The 5,973-nt window shown below is 32.4% G+C and overlaps 1 non-coding gene across 1 annotated transcript; it reads left to right on the forward strand.

Moving 5' to 3' along the window:
- The first annotated feature begins 5,256 nt into the window (after nt 1-5,256).
- On the forward strand, nt 5,257-5,329 carry Trnav-aac. Its single transcript has one exon. It is a non-coding gene; the product is annotated as a tRNA-Val (tRNA).
- Nucleotides 5,330-5,973: the final 644 nt, after the last annotated feature.

Below are 5,973 nucleotides of genomic sequence, written 5' to 3' on the forward strand. Positions count from 1 at the left end.
TCAACTACTATAAAATTAAAATTACCATAACAAAGAATGGCAACTGAGAATAGAATATTTTATAGAAATCCATCGCTTCGGGCCACTGTACGCTTCAACTAATTTTAAGTCAAGAAATATTTCAGATGAGAGTGAAAACTTAAATTATTTCTCTTGATATATATATAACGGGGCGAAATTGTTAATTTTTGAACGATTTCACTCCGACATATAGAATTTTAACTTAGTCCTAAAGTTACCCTTTACTTAAGTTGTACTAAAAATGTAAATGCTGTTAAACGGTTTACTTTTCAAATATCAATTCCATATTTCCAATATAAAAAGGTTGTAAATTAGTGCTTATGTAAAACTAGCTTTCACTCGCGACTCCATTTGCGTGGAATAAAAAAAGTAAGTAGCCTATATGTTCCAAACTATCCTCTACATCTATGTCAAATTTCGAGATCCCTTCAGTCGTTTAGGCTACAAACTCTAACAAACATCTATCCATCTAAACTTTTGCATTTATAATATTAGTAAGATGTTCACGTAACGGACTGCAGTTTCAAAATCTAATTTAAAGAATAAACTAATTAAAAATTGAAACTAGAATCTTATGCACAGAGAAGCGTTATTTTTTTAAACTAACGAACTATAAAGTAAATCACTTTGATATACTTGATTAGTACATCTTACAATTTAGTTATTTTAATTGAGTTTCTTGTCTTTCATCTATACTAATATAATATTATAAAGAATAAATATTTGTATTTTTATATGTATTTTAATAACTCAAAAACTACTGGGCCGATTTCATAAATTCTTTCACCATTAAATCATACGTTATCAGTAACATGTCTATATTTTTAATTTCACGCGGGCAAAGTCGCGAGCAACAACTTGTATCTATACTATTATAATAAAGCGTAAACACACACTTATTCGTTGCCTAAGATGTCAGCTATTACAGCATATTTTTAAATAATTCTTTTTTTAATAAAAAGCCCTACACTTACGTCACGATTTAGGCTATATATTTAACGCCATTAAACTTAGGGCGAAAAGGTTTTAGATAAAAACCCTAATGTGGGTAAGAGACCATAAATTGCTGCCAACATCAAGGAAGCAAGGTTAGCATCATGTCCTTTTGACATTTGTAATTGATAATTTGACAAATGTAAACAATAAAATAAAACATAAAGTTATGCGCATGAAGCCGCACAGGAACAGCTAGTACACTATAATCAATAAAAAATACAGACTTATTAACAACTCTTTAAGTAACAAAATATTTTTGCCAACGAAATTGTTACCTTAACATGGAACTAATTCGTTAAATCGAGTTTTTAACTCAATAAAACCGCTTTTATATATTTTACTCTGTATCGATCAAACATTATCTTTCCTACATTTAAGAGAAAGCTTTTTTTTAAATTATTTACTTTATAAAAAGGCGTCTCGCGACCAGCTGACGGAACCGAAGCTCGACCGTCGCAACTTTATGATGGATGCCGCGCCTTAATCGACTTTGTTAAACTTTAAGTAAAAATTACTTACTTCAAATGTTGAAAAACAAACATTGAACACTAATCATTTTATATATTAAACACATATTAGTATTAATCTTACTAATCTTACTTCTTACTTATATTATAAATGCGAAAGTTTAGATGGATGGATGGATGTTTGTTAGAGTTTGTAGCCCAAACGGCTGAACGGATCTTGATGAAATTTGGCATAGATGTAGAAGATAGTCTGGAAGAACACATAGGCATTTTTTTTTATTCACACAAAATTTTATTTGAATTTTATTAGATTAAACACTTATTGGTATTAAACACATTAATAGATGGTAAATGAAAAATTATTGTCACTAGACACACAATCTAATCAATAACAGCCTTACAAATAAACGCCGTATAAAGTTAAACTTAGAAATAAATTAAGTATAAGCAATGTTTGTACTAATATTTGCTTATTATTATTTGTAATGCAGTAACAAGTGTAGTTTTACATGCATTATGATTAAAATTTTTAGGGGAAATATTTCTAATGTCCTCTCTATAACTCATTTTAACATCTATGGTTAAATAAAACAACGAACATATACTATTCGTACATTTGCTGCTAATGCAATCCCTAAGTGTAGATATAGTAACAAAAATCTACAGTAAGGGTTACCCTCAGTGACATAAAGGCTTGTTTAGTCTCCAATTGAAGCTTTGCAAGTACCAGGCGAGCATAAAACCAAGTTGGCGCGTGTTATTAAATTCTACAATGTCTCATCATGTGAAGATATGAGTGCTTAAGGCGAGGACTTGTTACAAACCTCGAGGGGGATGTAAGTTGCGGTTTGGACCACCTTGCAAATATAATCTCCTAGTACACAATACATAACTATGAGTTAAATTAAACAGTAAAACCCACAAGGTAGAAACAAAAAAAACGTTTTTTAGAGTTTACATAAAAATTACACTTTCAAAAACAAATCCACAAACACCGGTTCTAAACAAATATGTAAAAGCTTCACTCGAAAATACCCAAAGTGCGGTTCAACAAAACATAAAAACAAACGCGGTCAAAACACGCAACAACGTAATCGTATTAGTAAACATTCGGAACAGTTATATTCCCGAAACTGAATAAATATTTGTTCAATAAATGTAACAGTTATTGACGGAGAAAATTAGTGGAATAGAGGCTTGTTCACATATCGATAGAACAAATTATATTTAGACGAAGGACGAATCCAGCTTTGCCTACAGGGGGGGGGTCATGACCCCCATGACACCCCCTGGATCCGCCGATGATTTAGACAAATATTACACAAATAATTATATATAACTTGCATATGTCAATTACTTGTGAAAATCCATGAGTTTCAAGTCGCTCATTAAGCGGTAACCCTAAGCAAATGTTAACGACAGTAAACAAACTTTAAAAGGTCTCGAGTAGTTATAACTTAACTATTTGTCTCACTTGAAAAGTTTTTCTTAAAGGATTCTACTAAAAAAATATCCGTCCCACCTTCAACGACAAGGGGACGGTTGAAACTTATTTTCTTTCATAACGGTTCCATCTGTCGCCTTATTGTTGATAGTGGGACTAAAAGGTGGGTCGGATGAAACTTTATGTTCTCACGTGTGGACAGAACGGGGTGACGGTTGGGAATAATCCGTAATTACTTAATACTTAACCCCGTTCGTTAATTTCGTTTCCATAAGTTTAACCGCCATTTAAAATGATACTTAGAACGAATCATAAAACAGATGTGTTTGAATACCTTATCAGTGACAGTAAAAATTCTACTAACCGGGAATTTCCATTGACGACATCATTATTATTATTTTGGGTGACACTAGCAGCTAGTTAGCTGATGCGTGTGTGTTGTATAGCACACTAAATGACATAAAAACCTTCAAGTTTAAATCAACTTACCTTACGAAACTTCAAGTGTTTGGCACACATAAATTGCCTATGCATTATCAAGTTATATGCAATAAAGAAAATTTATTACACTTCTAACCAGTACGTTATATGTATAAACTTTATTTCTATTTAAAACATTTAGTTAAACAATAATACGCTGATTATAGAAATCAGACTCGTTAACCGTAACAAGAACAAATGTAATAAGACACGAAAGTCAAAGCCTATATAGATTTAAATATCATCACATTGCGAAATATATTTTTACTGTCAACAAATTACGTTAGTTAATTGTTGCATCATATTGCATATTAATTAAATTAAAGTTTATATAAATACTAGCTGTTCCCGTGCGACTTCATCCGCATAAAATTATGAAAATTTTATTTTATTGTTTACATGTATAAACTTATCTATTGCAAATGTCAAAATGACATGACAAAGTATGGCAACATTGCTTCCTTGATGTTGGCAGCAACTTATAATCTCTTTCCCACATTACGGTTTTTATCCAAAATTTTTAAGTTTAATGGCGTTAAAATATATAGTCTAAAGCGTGACGTAAGTGTAGGGCTTTTTATTAAAAAAGGACTATTCAAAAATATGCTGTAATTGCTGACATCTTAGGCAACAAAGAACTGTGTGTTTACGCTTTATTATAATAGTATAGATAATTAACCATCCAAAGGATAAAATTGGGTCAAACGGGTATAGACAGAAACGAAAAATAAAACATTAAAAATTTACATTACGAGCTTAAAAACCTGTCCACCACCACTGGCTGATAGAGGTTCAGATAGCTTAAAAATGACGTCACTATCAGATAAGGTAACAAAATCCGATATCCAGATATTTCACACGTTGGATTGTTATTAGACAATTTACTATTTGCGTGGGACAGGCCCTTGGACCGCGAATCTGTCCACGTGAAATAAAAAAACATCAGCTATGCCAAATTTCTTCAAAATCCGTTCACTAGTTTAGTCTACATCGAAACATCCATCCATACAAACTTTTGTGTTATATACGATTTCTTAATAATAAACTACAAGTAAATTAAATACCTCAATAAAGTCTATACACACCAGGGTCGCATAGCCCCTCGCCGATAACTTTAGTATTCACAACACGAGGGTTGGCACAAAAAGCCGTATACGCACCACTGATTCAATAATATTACTGTAAATATAACCCGAGCACGTGACACACCTGAGAATCGACCTCCTTACGTAACATATGTCATCTATTCTTCGAATTGTAAATCTTGGACCCAGAATTTATATAGAGGTGGTAGTGAATCCGACACTATTACGACGGAACCATCATTTTTAGAGCGCGCGCACACCTGAAACTAAACTATCGCACAACTGTTTAATCTCGCTTTGATTCCTATGAGCTAATGGAGGTGCAAACACTAATTGATTTTTATTTGTGGTCAGATTATATTGTATCTGTGAATTCCGGTGGCCACGATACAGGCATTGCCTAGTGTGGCCATCACCAGATAAGCTAAGCTAGAATAACTTAAAATAACGACTATTTTTATCTTCCTGTTATGTATAATTTTAAGGTATTGTCAAAGTTATTTGTTTTATACAATCTTTTTGGTTTAATAAATATTTTTTCATTTTTCATTTTCAAACAGATGAATTACCTACGAAACAATCGACAATCGCACAACAGTTGTGCGATTGTTTACTCAAAGTGTGTGCTTTTAGTTTCATATTTAAATCTCTCTTATCGCCTCTATTTAATGCAATAATTCGTTTGATATCAGTTCACATATAAATCATACTGTGTTGATAAGATTTACAGCTTATTTCCACGTTTTTGGCGACATGTATTAACGTTTCCGTGGTGTAGCGGTTATCACATCTGCCTAACACGCAGAAGGCCCCCGGTTCGATCCCGGGCGGAAACAAATCTTTTTGTTAATAAAATTTCCAGAACATAAATATTTAACTAATACAATAGCTTTTTTTAAAAGTAAACGAAATTTAGAATAGACTAATTCTAGTATAGAAAAAGTTGTAAGTAAGACAAAAAAAAAATAAGAGACTAAAAGATTAACACAATTTTCAAATTACATCACGACTAATTTATTTAACGAAATACGTAGATACGTATAAAACTTCCAATGTCTTTGGAACGCGTGTTGCAACTAAAATGTGACTAATTTTACTGAGTGCAATGCCGAATGAGTCAAAGATATAAAATCCTGGAAAAGACATAGGAACAAAACTATTAAAACAATTAGTAAAAATTTCAGTCTTGATTTTAGTTATATCTAGTGACACATTTCGCAATTAAACATCTTTGACTTCAAAACGAATGTAAAAATTCATTTGTTAAAAAAGGTCCTCATGAAAACAATCAAGCTGGCCACATCTAGTACCGGATATCAATCGGTCGTGTTGCTTGGCAACCGTCCATATTATTCTCCTCCGATGTGACTCAGAAAGCGTCATCGTGTCCCCCAAGGGAACCGGTGCCCGGCGGGAAGGGTGACCATCATATACCAAGTAGAAAAAACTTAATTATATATTTCGTTCGCATCGTTTGTAT

The sequence above is a fragment of the Papilio polytes genome, unplaced genomic scaffold (assembly GCF_000836215.1).
Source record: "Papilio polytes unplaced genomic scaffold, Ppol_1.0 DF824325.1, whole genome shotgun sequence".
In the NCBI taxonomy this organism is placed as follows: Eukaryota; Metazoa; Arthropoda; class Insecta; order Lepidoptera; family Papilionidae; genus Papilio; species Papilio polytes.